This window comes from Camelus bactrianus, chromosome 6 (assembly GCF_048773025.1).
Source record: "Camelus bactrianus isolate YW-2024 breed Bactrian camel chromosome 6, ASM4877302v1, whole genome shotgun sequence".
Taxonomy (NCBI): Eukaryota; Metazoa; Chordata; class Mammalia; order Artiodactyla; family Camelidae; genus Camelus; species Camelus bactrianus.
Genome location: NC_133544.1, coordinates 42,284,440 through 42,303,554, shown reverse-complemented (window position 1 = coordinate 42,303,554; position 19,115 = coordinate 42,284,440). Strand labels below are relative to the sequence as shown.

General features: G+C 39.8%; 1 protein-coding gene across 4 annotated transcripts in view; it reads left to right on the top strand.

Annotated features, from left to right (window-relative positions):
* The window catches only part of FRMD6 (FERM domain containing 6), a 392,313-nt gene that overhangs the window by 294,047 nt on the left and 79,151 nt on the right, over positions 1 to 19,115 (top strand). For all 4 annotated transcript variants that reach the window (XM_045504277.2, XM_010966970.3, XM_045504278.2 and 1 more), the window contains one exon: positions 12,913 to 12,987. The gene's annotated coding sequence lies outside the window, so the exon portion shown is untranslated. The remainder of the gene's footprint in view (positions 1 to 12,912; positions 12,988 to 19,115) is intronic.

Sequence of the window (19,115 nt, the reverse complement as noted above, 5' to 3'; positions counted from 1 at the left end):
GATGTAGTAGAGGTGGTGATAACACGGGTCTTGAAAGGGAAGAGGAGGAAAGGCATTCAGGCAGAGGGAAGTGCCTGTGCCAAGGCTTGGAGGCATGAAAGAAGACTGTGTCTGGTGTAGCTAGAGTGGATGTGTGTGATAGAGGAGGGTGGGGAGAAATGAAGATGAAACCTGGATTGAGACAGTTTATGGCAGAGCTTTGGGCTACAGTGAGGAGTTTATGACATACTCTTTGAACTAGGGGATAATATAAACTGATTTGTGATTTTAAAATGGACTCTAACAGCAGTGAGGAAGATAATCTTGAAAAAAGGAGGCAAGGTGGGAGGTTAGGATGATAATCCAGGCAGTGGTGACAAAGAAGCACAAAAGGGTGTATTAGAAAGACTAATAGGCCTTAATGATTGTTTGCATGTGCTGGCGTGGGCAGGAAATGAGGCAAAGAGGAATTCAAAGATGCCCGTGACCCAGATAGAAGATCAGGAGGGATGGTGTGAGAAGTGCTAATAAGTTCCATTTTTACATGGAGAATCCAGGAAGACAGTGCAGATTTGTGGATACGCATACCTCTGAGGCTGGAGGGAGTGTAGAATCTGTGTGCCAGTGGTGAAGGTGGGTCAGTGTTTGTCCCTGAAAACACCGGGAATGTTAAAGGTTTCCAAGGCAGTGTGTCTCCAGTTGTGGGCCACAGGCAGCCTTGCCAGCACCAGAGCTCCCTGGTGCTGGGCTCTATCAAGGCCACTGAGACAAAAATCTGCAGGATGAGAGAGGAGCATTGACATCTCAGCAAGTTCCTCTTTGCTCTAAGAAAAAGAGCCCTTTAGAAACTGATAAACGCTATATACTAAGTCTCATTCAATAGAAATATACTGTGAGCTGGGTGTGTGTTCTTAGTCTTTTTAGTAACCATATTTTAAAAAAATTAAAAGAAACAGGTGAGATTAATTTTAACAATATATTTTATTTAGTCTAACAGATACAAAATATAATTTCAATATTAATCATTATAATAATTATTAATGAGATTTTTTACATTCTTTTTATCACTCTAAGTCTTCCAGTGGGAATTATAACACAGCATATCTCAGCTGAAGCTACAATATATCAAGTGCAGTATGGCCGTGCAGTAGTGGCTACTGCACTAGACTGTGTAGCTACAGATACACCCACCCCCCTCACTCCCCTGCCCTGAAAAATACACATACATGCAAATTTTTTCTAGAATTTCTGGGGATGCTCATAGCTCCTTAAGCATATCCATGTTTGGCTAAGAACTCTTGCTTTTAGGGTCTTAGGGTTTTTTGAGACTGATTCTGAAAATAGATGGCTTTCTTCAATAGCATGGGGTTAATTTTAAATATTCTAGTCACGTAGACTACAAAGTAAGGTCTACTGAAGAGTAATGAGAATTCACACTTGTACCTAAAAGAAAAGATTAAACAAAGCTTTTTGTTTTATAATTCTGCAGTGGACTGTTGACGCCAAAGGGTGGATTTTTACATTTTCACAGAACACACTATTGGTTGCAGACTTGGTTTATTAATTCTGTAGGTATTCTTCCTAGGCCAGATAGAAACAAAGAGTTATACACAACATTTCCCATGTGAATAATTTTAAACACAATTTTTAATTCAGTGAATTTAAAAAATTGGTTTAGATGGTTTCCTTTCTCCTTGTCGTGGTTATGGCCTGAGGTGCCACTCCTTTTCCAAACTCCTATATGTCGTTGCTTTAAGGCAGCACCCTTATAAAGTATACTTCTTTCTGACTCCCAGGCAGAAGTATTTTTAGAGAAAGCATCATGTTGTATTTGAAAGAAGGACCCTTCCTGTAATTGGCCTGTTGGGTTGATGTGGTTGTGGTCTCACATAATTACAGATCCATGCCAACCGTCTGAGGGCCATCAGAGTATTTCCAAGGCCTCTAACTCAAGGGTATTTGGTTAATTGCTCACAGGTGTTTTCCTGTGCTTCTGAATACATGCCGTCTATGAATTTTATGAAACTTGGTGGAAGGAAGGGCTAGGCAGCTGAGGAATTTCTTAGATTGACTCAGCTAATTAGTCAACCAGGGTAGGGATTTGGCTACTTGGTTGAGGCAGCTATGCGTTTGGAGTATGACTGAGGAGTAACTTGTGCTTTTTGAAGGAGAGTTTAAGAGGAAAACAAAAGGAAACAGAGAAACTTCAGTAAGCTGCTGCCTATTCTGGCTGCTTTGCAGAGCTGGATCAGCTCTGCCTCTGCAGAGAAAGGGTGCAGGATTCTATAATAAAGTGACTGTGTCAGGGAATGAATTTTAATTTTTCTTTTTTTTTAAGTTTTATTTATTTATTTTAACATTTTTTATTGACTTATAATCATTTTACAATGTTGTGTCAAATTCAAGTGTAGAGCACATTTTTTCAGTTATATATGAATATATATATATATTCATTGTCACATTTTTTTCTCTGTGAGCTACCATAAGATCTTGTATATATTTCCCTGTGCTATGCAGTATAATCTTGTTTATCTATTCTACATTTTGAAATCCCAATCTGTCCCTTCCCACCCCCTGCTCCCTTGGCAACCACAAGTTTGTATTCTATGTCTATGAGTCTGTTTCTGATCTGTATTTATGTTTTGTTTTTGTTTTTTAGATTCCACATATGAGTGATCTCATATGGTATTTTTCTTTCTCTTTCTGGCTTATTTCATTTAGAATGACATTCTCCAGGAACATCCATCTTGCTGCAAATGATGTTATGTTGTCAGTTTTTGTGGCTGAATAGTATTCCATTGTATAAATATACCACATCTTCTTTATCCAGTCATCTGTTGATGGACATTTAGGCTGTCTCCATGTCTTGGCTATTGTAAATAGTGCTGCTATGAACATTGGGGTGCAGGTGTCATTTGAACAGTATCAGAAGTACAAGCCGCACTGTCTGTCCTTCTTTCTTCTGATTCCTAATGATCATTCTTGTCGGGGCAGTGGCCTTGGAAAGTGTGGAGATGCTGAGAAGGGGATTCCTATACTGGATTTGGTTAGAAATTCATCCTAAACAAATAAATATGACATTATTCTGTGCACAATAGGAAATCCAAAAGAATGTCTCAATAATTGCCCTCAAGTCCTTTCTACAATAGTTATTCATATGGAAAAAAAGCATGGGGGCCTGGTTAAATGAAATTCACCTACAGCTGGTCAGACCACATCATTCTGCCCAAGAAACTACGTAGAAGACTGTTTTGCAATTCATTTCAACAAGCATAGGTGAATTCCTACAAAAAACCAGGTGCCAACATAAACAAAGATGAAGTGACATGGTTTCTGTCCTCAAGGAGCTTATATTGGAGGGAGGAGGAGAGAAAAATAAATAGAGAATGTCAATTGAATATACTACAATCTATAGAAGACTCTTGGTCCAGCCAGCAAGTCTGGGACCCTTTCGTGGAGGGTGTAGTAACTGACCCGAATTTTGAAAGATATAGTAAGAATCCAGCTAAGAAAGCATTCTATTTACGGAGAATATGACCAGAATACGAAGACCTAAGTGGAGAGTGGATAGAGGTGAGGCTGGAGACGGAGAGATGACAGCTCCAGGGATACCTTTTCAAAGATAAGGCAGACAATCTTGTTTACAATCTGAAGCGGAAGACCCAGTAGAGGGGAAGAGATTGGAGAGACAAGTAGATCTTGAGCGATCGTGGAAATATGGGTGTAAAGGACAGAGTTGTCCTGAAATAGAGGGATGCCTCAACCGCTGAGACCAGAGGGAAGGACAATGGATTGGATGTGCATGTAGAAAAGCTTGTGAGCAGATAGGAATTTGAGATGTTGGTGCTTTACCACCTCACATTGTCTGATGAAGTAGGAGAGGAAGTTACCTGCTTCAGATCAATGGTTCTACTGCTTGGCTGTACACTGGAATCATCGGGGGAGGTTTAAAAAAGACTGATGCTTGGATCCACTGCCAGAAAATCTAATATAATTAGCCTGGGACACAGCCGAGGCATTGTGATTTTTTAAAAGTCCTGGGGTGATTTTAACAAGTTGCCAAAAGTTGAGAACTCCTGGCTGTGACTAGAGTAAGGGGGCTGAGGAAAGGAGTGGAGCAGTCTGGAACAGCCGCTGAGGGGAATGGAAAAGGAAGCTGAAAAAAGCAAAATAATTGAGACCGTCTTAAAGCCAGTGAGTCTTAAGATCGTAAATGTATGAGAGCCCCAGTCTGCAAGGGCCGATTTCTTCCTGCCAGCAGCAGTGCTGTGCCAGCAAAGGAGGCTGGTTTCAGGACTGTCCAGAGGTGGGCTTTACACTGGCTGGAGGAAACCCGAGCATGAGAAAGGGGTCAGGTCATTTCCATGCAGTCTAGGCTGGGCTTGGAAGCAAGGGAGGGAAGGAACAGCCCAATCCACCAGGATTCTATATTTCTGCTAGTGGAAGTTCTTATCAGCAGGAATTTGGACCAAAACAGACAAGTAAACCACTTGGGAGAAGCCAGGGGACCAGACACTCCAGCACTTGTATAACTAGTTGCTGGATAACCTAGAGTTGACTGTACACACTTACTATAAACAAGTCAAGAACTCATTTCCCGCCCAGCCCTATTTGAAAATCACCTTTCGTGCCCAGGAAATAAAAAGCCAGGACAAGGTTAATGGTGGGTGTGGCTCTCCCATTTTTTCATAGAAAGCTTGTCCCAGGTCACAGGAGTGCCGTGTGGTCTCCCCCTTATTTCCCCTAGGGATGGGCAGCATTGCCCTTGCTAAGTGACCCATTATTGAACCGTTTTGCATGTACACAGTGAGTCATTGTTCTGGCCAAATTTTCCTGCTCTCTGCACACATTTTTACCCACCTTTGGAATGTAGGAACACTGACCATGTATATAATAGTCTGGCAGAAAAGTGGCTCTGTCAGAGGTTTTCCTACTGAGCAGCCTCAGGGAAAGCCAGGAACAGGAGAAGGGAAGGGCAGAGGGAGGGTAGGGAGAGTAGGGGCAAGGGGCATATAGGGGCAGGAAATGATGACCAAGAGGAACCGGAAATCGTGCTACCTGCAGGGTTCTTCAGTATGGGAAACCTGACTGGCTAAAACTCAATATGACAGCACAATAACTAACATGAATTCATGCCTATTATGTCAAAAACGTTTAATGCGATGTGTGTATGTACATGTTCGAGACCCTGGGCAAGTTCCCTAACCTCCATTTCCTTAAAAAAAAAAAAGAATATTACCAACTCATAGGGTTGTTACAGGAATTAAATGAGTGGAACACTCCTGGAACATCAGAAGAGAGGAGTAAATGTTCGTCTTTGTTGTTATTATTATTATTTTTCTGTTTTCGGCAGCTCTGAACTTGAGGACATTAAATCGCCTTTCCTAGCTTGTTTTTCTTCTTTAAATCAGTCTTAATATCCATAAATTGGGGGAGAAAATCAACTAGTCAATAGGTACATAAATTTAAAGGAATTAGAACATTCATGTACCTTAAACTAAAATAAAACACACAGTGTAGTGGGGCGGGTATAGCTCAGTGGTCGAGCACATGCTTAGCATCCACGAGGTCCTGGGTTCAATTCCCAGTGCTTCCATTAAAAAATAAATTAATTAAATAAATAAGTAAACCTAATTACCCCCCCAAAATTAAAAAAAAAAACCCGTAGGGTACGCAGGCATTACAATGATGATCCATTTATCCACAAATAGTTATTGAACATTTATTATATGCCTATTCCGAGCCAGGACATGCATGGTGTCTGTCCTCATAGGGCTTATAGTCTGCAAGAGAAGTTAGGCATTATATGTACTAGAATAATACAATATGCATATTATAACACAAATATAAAAATTTACAATTGTGGTGAAGGTTTTGAAAGAGAAGAACCAGTTGGTATGTTTGAGAGTCACAGTGAGAACGACGTTAGTCGGGGTACAAAACTTTCCTGAGGACTGATAGTCAGTTAAGACCTGCCTTAGGATGAAAAGAAAGTCGTTTGTGTCTGGAGTAGTAGGGTGGGGATGGAGGGGAGGAGGAGGAAATGTTCCAGATCAGTTTACATACCAAAAGAAGGTCAAAGGCAGCTAGGGATTAGGGAGCCGAGGGAAAAGAGGCAAGAGAGACCTACATTAAGGAATTTGGAACAAGAGCACAACTTGGTCATGTTTACTTCTCTAAAAGGTCACCCTGGTTGTTGTGAGCAGAACAGATTGGAGAGGCAAGGGCGGAAGATGAGAGACGAGGTAGGAAGCAGAGAAATGGTGCTGGCCTGGGAGGACTGGGGTACGTGGAGGTGGGAAGCAGAATAGACAGAGTCCAAATATATCATGGAAGTGAAATTGGCAGGACTTGGTGATGTATGGAGTGTGAAGGGTGAGGGCTGAGAGGTGCTGAGAATGGCTCCCAGGTTTCTAGCCTGAGATGTCGGGGAGGTGGTACAGCCACCGATGGAAATGAGGAAGCCTGTTGCAGGAACAGGTTTGGTGGGGAAGATGACTAGTACTTGTGATTTGTTTTTGTAATCATTTCAGTGAAATGCAAATTATTTCAATCCATTGCTATCAGTAATTATTATAATACAATGATAAATGTACATTTTATGAAGAACTGACAAAGTTTCATCTGATACATACATATATATATATATATATATATATATATATATATATATATATATATATATATATAAAGTTGTAATATTTAGGAAATCTGGGTGATCCTTGGACTCCCTATGTTTAAAGAATTTCAAGTAATTGGTTGTGAGGCAAAAAATACAGTCTGTCATCTGGTAATCAGTCAATCACCCCTTGACTGTAATTTTGGTATCATTTAAACTTAAGCATAAAAGATTACAGCTCTGCACACAAAACAGAAATTTCTCATGACAGAAGTTCTATGCTAAAACTTCCTGGTCTTAATTATCTATAAAATGAAGAGTTGTCTTGTATTTATATTAAATGATGAATATTCATAGTATCTATATGAAAGTTGAGTGACACCAAGGAACACTTACCTTTCATATGTGCCCAGGAGGCCAGGGTTCAACAAGTGACCACCTGATACAGTATCCCTTCCACAAGCTGTTACTGTGGGTGACTGTTTATTCAACAGCACAGTGGAGCTTTGAGGTGTGAAGAAGAGGAAGGAGGAGGAGGAAGAGAAAAGAAAGAGGAAAATGAAGAAGAAAGGGAGAGAAGGGGGAGGGAGGGAGGGAAGAAGGAAGGAAAGGAGACGGGAAAGGAAAAGGAAAGAAAAGAAAAATAAAGAAAGGGAGAGAGAAAATCCTGATTCTCACTTCTAATAAATCTGAAGCCAATGCATTTGCAAGAAAAACTACCATTTAGAAGAGGTGTCATAAAAATGACAAGAAAGATTCCTTCCCCAAACCCCCATAAAACAAACCTCCCAGCAGTCACTACCTTCCCTAACTACTCTGAAAGTGCCAGAGATGGATGGAGAGTCAGAATATTCCAGACTCAGAGGATAAAGGCTTATAGCTAGCAGACAGTCTGATCAGAACCTAGGACGCAGAGCAGTCCAGATGCTTGGGGAGCTTCCTCCTTTCCAACAGCTGCTCCCCTGACCTACCAAAATTATGTCAGCACCTTTGCTTTTTGGAATATCTGAAATATCTCATCAGCTAGATTCTACATGGTCTCTTTAGAGATATAGTATTACTCCGTGAACACAGGTGAGAAGGTGAAAAGAAAGATGAACTTGAGAAAAATAGACAAGGCTTTTGCTTATGAGAACTGTATTTAATCTGTCCTGGAAGACAAGCAGGTATTTGCCCTGTAGTCAATCATGTGGCCCATATGCTTTTCACTTTCAGTGTGACCAGTAAATAGCTGTGTGATGGAGCAAGTTAATTCACCTTTATGAGCCCCAGGTCCCTCGTTGTAAAATAAAGCGACAGAACTAAATGGTGTCCGTGAGATTTCTTCCAGGTCTGCCACTAGATTTTGACTTGCCTCCCTGGGAACGCTGTGTTTCAGCCCCATGGGAATTGGCTTGACTCGGTCTGTGGAGGTCATCCAAACCTGATTTCCACTCAGCTTGTCCTGAGAATTCTACTTTTCCACTGGCCTGGGAACTTCTCTGAAATTTACAACTGGATGAAATACATCCATCAAGGGCAGCTAATTAGCACGAATATAGTTGCCAGCACTAACTTATGAAGGAAGTTCTGTGAGGATAAAGGGAAATGATTCTCCCCAGACACAAAAGTATTCCATCAGTTTGGCACACAGTTGGGGATTGGGCGCCAGAACATAGGGCAGAGGGGTTAGCAGGGCTTTTTCCAGGAGACAGGTAAGATTCCAAAGAGGAAATGGATGAAAGAGCTCGTGTGTCCTTGTATTTGGGATGAAGTTAGACTTTACCAGTCAGACATGTGCCTGGGCCCGTGAAGGCAGGGCTTCTACAGCCAGCACCTGAGAGCCGTCATCTTCATGCCTAGGGTTGTCACCTCTCCCAGGAAGCCTTGCCCACACCACCAGCCTTTCTCCGGCTGGATCGCTCCAGCTTGCTGAACCCCCGTAGGATCTGGCAAGACAGGGTGAGACACAGACCCAGGCCACTATCACTCGCATCAGCCTCAGCTGTTTTCCAAGGGCTCCTACTGAACATGGGCGACCACAGCTGCTCTGGACCAACATCCACAAGCTGTGTTCCAGACATGGTTGGTTGCAAGCTGGCCCCAGCCTTAGAGAGCTGGGCAGCACACCCCCACTTGCCCTCAAGTTCTGACTTTCCCAGAGACCGTTCCCAATTAGGAAGTAGTAAATTCTGGGAAAAGCAGGATCCGGGCCAGCTGACGTGCCAGAGTTTGCTGATAGAATCAACTTTGCTGCAATGCGCTTTCACATCACCACATTCCAGCGCTGTCATATAATTACTTTAAACACAGAGTGGCATCGAACCACGCCACTGTTTATGTGCCCGAATCAGCGCTCGGAAGAAACTTTTTGATGTTGCCTCGACATTGCATGTGACTTTGGCAGGAAAAATAAGCCCGGTTATTTGCGCTTGATGTGTGACTCAAAGGCTCTGAAATGCTGTGTTGGATCTGGTAGCCTGCCCACAACGGAGCTGTGTTGTTGTCCTCAACTGGTCCAGCGTGTAAACCAGCTTCATATGGGGGTGGAGCTTTTCTGCCTCGCTTTCCTGCTTGTCTGTCTCTTACAGTGATGCATGGACACATTGTGACCCACCAAGTCCAAGCTGTTGTCCAGATAACACTTCCTTAGCTCCACCAGCACATTCAGATGCGATGTTTCATCCAAAGGACAGACACCCAGCTGATCTTTTAAACTAGGCCTGAATGTCCCACTGCTCCACCCTGTTGGTAGTTCAGAGATGGGTGGATCATCATGAAAGCACAACAGAGAGGACTGAAGCTACTGGATTAGATGGTATTACTGATGGATTCTTGGATGTCTAAATGAAAGAGCCCCTATACAACTTTGACAAAAAAATTTTTTTAAGTCCTAATTTATGTAATACCAAAACAACGACTTTTAAGAAGATAGCAAAACACAAAACAGGAACCTCCTTGCAACTCACAATAAGTAGGTGACTGTGGTTACCCCCACTTTAAGACTGGGAAACAGAGATTCTAACAGGCCTACTCGGGGCAGGCAGGCAAAGAAAATGCTAAAGTTAGAATGGAAAAGCTCCCACCTAGGACCAGCTTGTGTAGTCACAGAGGTGTCCAGCATAAATAGGGTAACCATACAATTTATCAGACAAACCAGGACTGCTTTTTCAGAATGAAAAGGAAATTACTAAAATTTAAACATGGACCCATATCTTACACCACTCACAAAAATTAACTCGAAATGGATTCAAGACTTAAATGTAATACCTGAAACCATGAAACTCCTAGAAGAAAACATAGGAACAAAGTCCTTGACATAGGTCTTGGTAATGATTTTTTTTTTTTTTTTTGATTTGACACCTAAAGCACAAGCAACCAAGTAAAAAAATAAACAAATGGGACCACACCAAACTAAAAAGCTTCTGCACAGCAAAGGAAACTATCAACAGAATAAAAAGACAGCCTAGAAAATGGGAAAAGTGTTTGTAAACCATAAATCTGATAAGGTGGTAATATCCAAAACGTAAAAAGAGCCCATACAACTCAATTGCAACACCCCAAATAAGCTAATTTTAAAATGGGTAAAGGACTTGAATAGACATTTCTCCAAAGAAGATATATGAAAGGTTAACAGGTGCATGAAAAGATGCTCAACATCACTAGTCATCAGAGAAATGCAAATTAAAACCACTATGAGATAACACCTCACACCTGCTAGAATGGCCATCATCAAAAAGATAAGACTTAAGGAATGCCAGTGTGGATGTGGAGAAAAGGAAACCCTTGTGCACTGTTGATGCAAATTGTAAATTGGTGCAGCCACTGGGGAAAACAGTATGGAGGATTCTCAAAAAATTAGATAGAACTACCATATATGATTCAGCAATTCCCCTTCTGGGATATATTCAAAGATAACTAAAACACTAACTCAAAAAGATATCTGCACCCCCATGTTCATAGCAACATTATTTACAATAGCCAAGACATGGAAACAACCTAAGTGTCCATCAATGGATGAATGGATAAAGAAGTTAGAGCACAGACACACACATACTCTATATATATATATATATATATATATATATATATATATATATATATATATATATATATATATATATATGTATATAACTATATATATATGTAAATTGAAGAAATCCAAATATATTTGACAACATGGAAGGACCTTGAAGGCATTATGTTAAAGAGAAAGACAAACACTGTATGATCTCACTTATATGTGGAATCTGAAGAAAACAACAACAATAACAAATCAAACTCATAGAAAAAAGAGATCAGACTTATGGTTACTAGAGGTGGAGGAGAGAGGAGAGAGGAAGAACTGGAGGAAGGTGGTCAAAAGATACAAAGTTCCAGTTATAAGATAAAGTACTGAGAATGTAATGGACACATAATGACTATAGCTTCCACTGCTGCATGTTACATGGAAAAGTTTTTACAAGAAGATCCTGAGTTCTCATGGAAAAAGAAACTTTCCCCCTTTGTTCTTTTCTTCCTTCTTTTCTTTTTATCGTAGCTAGGTGAGAAGACGGATATTAGCTGAACGTATTGGGGCAATTATTTCACAATATATGTAAATCAAACCGTCACGTTGTACGCCTTAAACTTATCCAGTGATGTATGTTAATTATTTCTCAATAAAACTGGAAAAAAATTTAAACAAGAATAACAGGCATAACCTGGGACTTTCTGGCAAACCAAAATGCACATCCAAGTCATTCTCCTGCAGCCTCTATCAGTGGTACCACATCTGGGTGAACCACGAAACCAGTGAACCATAAGCTTCGGGTTCCTCACTCGCAGCATGAGTGCCAGGAAGGGACCGGACTTGCAGAGTGTTGTAGGTGTGGAGGGAAAGCCAGACCTCAATCAGGAAGCATCTCTATGTAAGCTGGTAACTACCCTAAAGAGATTTTAAGTCCCGAATCTCCAAAGCTTCAGTTACCTGTTGTCATCCCTTTCCTAAATAATTCTTCATTTTTGTACTCAATTTTGCATGCATAATTTCTTTTTCTTAAAAGATATCCCCCTTTCCACACCCTGACCCCTGCCCAAGTTGTCTAAGCCTCAGGTTCCATACCTTGTGCTAAGGACACCTGCTTAGGTGGGGCAATCTGGGGAGAGAAATAGGGGTCAGCATCATCCCACAGGGTGCAAATCAGGCTATTTCTTGCCCCTACTCTCATTCCTGACTTTTAATATTGCTGCCTTCCTCAAAGCAAGATGAATTTGTAGGGTGAGGCTGTATGGGTATATTATCCCATGGTGGAATCTGCCTGAATCATTCTCCTTAGAACTAACTTCATTCTATTCTCCTTTTCTCTGTACTGAATTGTGAGCTCCTGGAGAGCAAGGTCCATGTTTCACTTGGAAGGATTGTCATCTCCTATGCTCACATCAGGCATTAAAGAGGCAACTTATGAACGGTTGTTCAAGCAGCCAAAAAAAAAAAAAAAATCTGCTCCTCAGTGGTTCTCCAAGGCTTGGGGAAGAGTGAGGGAGCATGATGGGAAAAAGTACATGAATTTCGAGAAGTTTTAAATCTCCCTCAGTTCCAGTTTTTTCTTTGTAAATAGGAATAAGAAGACCCAACTTGCCAAATTATCAAGATTAGAAATAATGTGAGAAGCCAGTACAGTGCCTTTCACCTAGGAGGCTCTCAGTAAATGGAAGCTGTTATTGATTATGTACTAAGACCTGGAAAATAATGACTCTATTTTGTGTCCGTTTGCCAAACAAAGTAGAGTTGTGAGATTTCTCTTATTGAGGGAAAATAAAAATTACTGAGTAACATTATTTGAACTTGTAATTGGAGAAGTCTAGAGGGAAAATGAGAGAAGTTGCAGCATATTACAGGCTGTATGAATGTTTCTTTACTTATCAACATCAGGCTGGGGACGGGGGTTTTCTGCCCAGTGAATGTAGTGGCAGTCACATCTTTGCAATGAAAGATTTTAAAGCATATTCCTCTGCAAATCATTCACTCTGTTCTCAGGATTGTCAGTCTTCTCTGCTACTCTTTCCTGATGTCAGATTAAGAAGATAAACAACTCTGAACCATACCAAAGGGAGATATTATAGGAATTTGATATGTAATGATTTATCTTTAGTCAAATGACTAGCTTTAGTTACTCAAAATACATGCATATATCTACCATGTGATAATGCTCTTGATCCATAATCTCCTCTGTTTTTTCCTCAGTGGAACGAATGCCAGAATCTTTGCATTAAATGTAAACTGAACAAAATTGCTAGTTAATTAGCTCTAATGATCTGGTAGCCTGAACACAAAATGGTCTTTTTATTTTCAGCCACTCCAGTGATTTCCAGCAAATGAAGCGTCTGAAATGCTTTGGCTGTCTGGAGAATCTGTAGCTGAAATTCAGGTGAGTCCCCTGTGAAAAAAAGAGAGTCCTCTTCAAGAGGGTGTTAGAGCCTGGTGAACAATTTATAAAGCTCTGAAGAGGTGGCCCAGGGCTCGAGGACAGAAATCTACAAAGACCTGACTTGATGCCTGTTCTTGAGTGGGTCATAAGCCCTTGTTCCCTTGTAACTTCCCTAGTTGTAAAAAAAAAAAAAATTACAAGATATTATCATGAGATCTATTTAGATACATGGTGCAGTGACTGAAGACACTGGCTGTGAAGTCATAAAGACCTGGACTTGAATCCTAACTGCTGCTTATTAACTCTCACTTTGAGCAGAGAACCTCTTTACGTCTAACTTTCTTCATTTGTAAAATTGGGGTAATTATTGTTCCTATCTCATAGGGTCATTGTGAAGATTCAATAAGGTGCCTGGAACATCACAATAATGCAATAATTAACTATTCTTTGTAAAGTACTCTAAGCTTCTTGTAGAAGAAAAACCCACACAGTACAAAATCCAAGTTATTCAACTGGCAGATAGGTTTGGGAGGGCATTTTCAGTTTTAAGTAGATTTTAAATAGGCTTCCACTTTAAATAAGCACTGCAAGCCAAATTAGCTCATATTTTGTGTGTGAAATTCACACCATTTCTGGTTATTTTTTATATGCCTGCAGAATTACAACCATCAGGATTAGGAAAGTATCACATTTATCTGTGCAATAACATTGCTCCCTCTCTCTTGATAACTTTCCCGTGAAATATTGGATGAAGTAAAAGGGAGAATTATTAACTTACCAAGCTCTGGATTGTCAATCTTCACTATTCTTTGAGATTCTCACCCACATTTGTTTTCTTCAATAATGTAAACTGCAAATTAATCATCTTAGCTTCTTAGGTATATGTTTATGAATGAGACCTAGAAAGAAGTTTTATAACTGAAAAATAAATAATTGAAAGATAGGGTTTTCCTTGGTTTGAACTGTTACATACAGGGGTGAAGACACTTCAGAAGGTCTAGTCAGATATGACATCCTGGAGCACAGATGACTGAAGAGCTAGAAAGACAGCCCAGAGGAAGATGGAAATCAAGAAAAAGCAGGAGTAGAAGAGGGAAGGGCAAAAAGAGACTGCTGGCCAAGACAGGACGTGGCAGATGGGCATTTAGGGTCCTGGTTTGCAGAAGATCAGTCCATGCAGGTGTGTGTGGCCATCTCCACTGGTGACATCAGTGCACAGAAGTAACTGGTCAGCTCTTCTGCTCACCATGCCCTCTCTTCTGTGGCTGACATCACCCAATCCCACTTCCCTCCTCCACTCATGGCTCCATGCCTTACCCAATTGGAAAGCTGGAGCACTGGGATTATTTACTGTCAAAGTCACAGAATAGTGAACATTTGAGCCAAAAGACAGATGTGCACCTATTTCCAGGAACATACCCTGATTATCATATTCTTCACAACCTCTGAATGCTACTTTTGATAAAGAGATCATCTCATGATTGCATAACAGTAGGCATTCTTTTTAATCAGCCTTATTGAAGTCTAATTGACATATCATAAATTCTATTTTAAATCTACAATTTAATGACTTTTTAATAAATTCATTGAGTTATGTAATCATCACTACAATCCAGTTTGAGAACATTTCCAACATCCTCAGAAAGATCTCATTCCTGTTTTCAATTAATCCCCATTTCTACGTCCAATACCAGGTGACCACCAATTTGCTGTCTCTGTAGATGTTCCTTCTTTAGACATGTATGTGAAATTATCCAGTGTGTCTTCTGCATCTGGCTTCTTTCACTTACCATAATGTTTCTGCGTTTCCTCCTTGTTTGTAGCACTCATCAGTAGTTTGTTCCTTTTTATGTTGAATAGTATTCCATTGTCCATACACAACTGATAGACATTTGAATTGTTTCCAGTCTTATGCTATTATAAATTATGCTGCTGTGAACATTCACATATATGTCTGTGATACATGTTTTCATTTCTCTTAGGTAGATTCCTAAGAGCAAAATTGCTGGATAAGATGGTAGGTTTCACTTCTTAAGAAACTGCCAAATAATTTTTCAAAGTGAACAAGTATATTTTACATTCCCACCAGCAATATAAGATGGTTCCAGTTTCTCCACAGCCTTGCCAACGCTTACTATTGTTTGTCTTTTTAATTTTACCCATCCAGGAGGATCAAAGCATCCTAAAATGACCAGAATTCACTTATCAACTTGAGACAGTTGACATCTGTACAAGCAGAAAAGGAATGCTTATTTGCTATTTTCTTGTTTTGGCCAAGCAATTCAGTAAGTTAAACACATACACACACTCCAGCACTTGATGTGGGCAGGCACTGGTAGTGGCTTGCTGCTCACCGTCTCCTACTTCTGGCCAATAAGCCAGCTGTTTCTCCTATATAACTCTTCTCCTTCAGCAAATTGAAGCACATCCCTTTATGGTAAGCCCCTCATAGCCCACTGGTGTTATTTCAAAGAAAACTAGCAAACAAGCAAATTCCGGGAGGTCATTTATTCTTGATTTTCTTCCCCAAATGATGGGAATTGAGTGACAAATAATGCAAGCAGAGAAGAAGAGGACAAAACAAAGAGCCCAACATTTGTCAACTGTCCATGTACAGGATATGGGAGAGGCATTTTCATATTTTTCATATTATGAAATTCTCATAATCCTTGAGATAAATTTATAATCACCATTTCACAGGTGAAGAAGTGAAAGCTCAGAGAGGTTAGATAAATTGTGTAAGGTCACACAGTAAGCGCAGCTGGGATTCCAGCCCAGGTCACCTAGTTCCAAGCCAATTTTATTTCACTCTGCCAACTGAGAAGAAATAAACAAAGGGAGCAAACTGTAAGAAACAGAGAGAAAAAAGTTCATGTAAATGTTAACGAGTGAAAAATATAACAATGACAATTACAGTGGTCAATTATAATACCTAAATTATACAGCCAACAATTATCTTGTGGTGCAGGATTTCTGTTATTCCCACACTTTGGTTCCTGTGCATATACAGAGTTCAAACCCGGGCGACTAGGAGTCAAACTTGAGGCCTCAGAAAGGATGCGGAGGAGTGGTATTCTTGCTTATTCGATTTTCCCGCAGCTGAGAAAAGATTGTTCATTCTGAACACTTGCCCAGATAGCACAGAGAAAATCCAGAGATGTTTTTAACCACCCAGGGTGAGAAACTGAGAATTCTAGAATTAAATTGGTACATTTTTTGAGTAAGAGTTCTGTTTCCCTCGGGTACGTGGAATCTTTACTGATGTCATTGCCACCCACCACCACCTGGCATCTCCGCGTGGTGGTGGTCACAGCTGTAGGTAAATGGAGTGGAGCATTTAGAAGAACGTACAGAGTACTTGGAGGAACTGTCTCAAAGAAACACACTTACAGATTCTACAGTGGAGTTCTCCTTAATCTCCATCTTTAAGAATATTTGATTTTATGTGTCTCTTACTCTGGTTTTTCCCATAAATGTTTATATGGTCATCATGAAAGGAAAAGTGGTAACCCATCTTTAGGATGCCTCATTTCTAGGGAAATGGTACTGCCTCCCTTTAGTTCTGTTCCTTAGAGCATCAAGTTAGGGGCTGTCCATGCCTATGGTGGGAATGTGGTAGGAGGGACCAGGGATGAGAGACAAGAATATGAGTAATAGTCTGTGAAATTACTTTTTCTCTAACAGCCAACACAAACTCTAGGATTTGGGGATTATTTGGATTTTTACCAATTAAGTCTTCACATTTTCGGGCTTTAAATGAAATCCTGACTCTGGCAGCGACTTGTTCCTCAGCTCATATCCTGTACTTAGTAGCTCTTATCTTTGAATGGGAATAGAAAGACCAGTTTACACCACAGGATCCCTGAGTGAGGAAAAACCAGCAAAAGTGATTACAAGGGGCTTTGCCAGAACAAATGTCTATTGATGTACCTAATAAAAGCAGTAATAGTTATGGCATAGATGAATACCCTTCCCAAACTTTCATCCAAAAAAATGTTAACAGGTGCTCTGTGGGGGGAAAAAAACCCAACTCCACAATCAAGTACATTTGGGGAACATGGAGTGAAATTTGTGCAGCACCAAAAGGACTTGAATATATTAAATGTGCATTATCAGCCTCCAAGACGGGGATGCTGTACAGGGATTTCCTGACCTGCTTGATAAGGAGAACTTTCAATCACAAGAAAATTTTATAAAACATTTTGGGAAAAGATGATGCAGAAAATTTGCAGTTGCTTTAGGAGTATAGTTTCTTATCTTATCCCAAGTTCACATATCCAGGCAACTCTTCGCATTTTATCCACATTCTGTCTGATATCTCCAATGAGGACCCAGACTAGTAAACCACAGAGCATAGAAAGATATGGAGAGAGGAATGGTAACTATGACCCTTTCTAACTCTGGATTATTTTCTAAAACCCTAGAGAGCCAGCCTGATTGAGGCCCTGGTTAATGGTGGTTTCATGTGAAGGGGAAATTCTTCGTTTAAAAAACAAAACTGAAAACAAACTAGCAAAAACTGACTTGTATAATAACTACATGCAGAGTTTGAACCTCGATTCTAACAAACCAACTGTAAGAAGACATTTGGGGGAGAAGTGGAAAGTTTGAAGGCTAAGGAATTATTACTCATTTTGTTAGGTATGTGATGGTATCTGAGTATACAAGGACATATACTCAAGTGCTGAGTATGAAATACCATGACATTTAGGATTTGCTTTAAAATGCTTCAAAAATAGAGGAGCAAATATGGAAAAATATTAGTAAGTGTTCCATCTAAGTAGTGGGATACATGGAGGTTTTGTTTACAATATTTTTCTGGAGGCTTGAATTTTTTGATGATGAAAAGTTTTTTGAAATGCAGATTTGTCAGTCCCGGATCCACTAACTCAAACTCTCTGGAGATTGGACCTGAAAGTCTGCTACCATTTCCTTTCTCCTCTTACTCTCTTTTTTAAATCATATGTAGTATCAGGGTTTTTAGTTGGAAAATTGAGATATTAGCTTCCCCTGTTATAGCCTTTGCACTTTGTCCTGTCCTTCACAGCTTTTTTTAAGAGCTTACAAAGCAGTGTTATAGATGTATGAGGTAGTTTTAATGTAGAAGAAACCCTATTGCCCAGATATGTAGTTGAGGCTACTGATGCTAACTCAATGCTCAACCATCTCATTAAACAAGTAAGTTTAACATGACTTGTTTTTACTGATTAGTTTTGATGTTTACTGCTTGTAATACAAACACGGTTGCACATCCTTGAATTAAAGATGAAAAAGTAAATAATCATTTGCCATAATTAGAAAGGAATGACAAACATATAATTAATAAGGAATGTTCTATTTACAAATAGAATATTTTTAAAGCCAACAACAGAAATAATAACCCTAATCAATTCCTAACATGTGTACCTGAAAATAAGTTCCTTAGAAAGAATGGCTACTCTACGTGATTAGCATAATAAAGTTATGTATTATATACTTCACATCCTAAATGATTGTCAACCTTTCAAAGTGACATTTTGATAGCTCTTTTAAAAGAACACAGTGATGAGCACAGAAATTCAGTACACAGAATCCATGCTATTCATCCATATCATCTTGTACTTTCAAAAAAACCATATTGTCATATTTTCTAAATGTTATGGCAGAAGATTTACAGAACGTGCCTGAACGTCATGCTGTGGTGCATATGGTCTGTAGAAAGTAGATCACTGGCATGATTAGCCATGTCCTGAGTCATAACGCCATTTAATACAGGTTTGTGAGCTGCTTTCATTTTTCTAAAATACATAGAAATAGACACACAACTTTTTTTTTTAACACTTATCTGTTACCATCTAAAATCACGTGACATACCACAAGTAGTATTCTTAATACACCATGGGAAACACCATCCCAATTTAAAAGCAGCAGGACTATATCAGATCCTTTGCCGATAGGAAAGAAATGGAAATATTATTCCTAAAGGAGAAGAAGTATGTCGTAATTATATCTGTATGACTTGTCTCTAGCACAGTGCCTAAAACATAATAGGTAGGCGATACATGTCAGCTTGAGTAAATGAATGAATGCTTGTCATATCTCCACATTATCTCTATCCTCTATTCTCAAAACCAATTATTTGTCAAGGT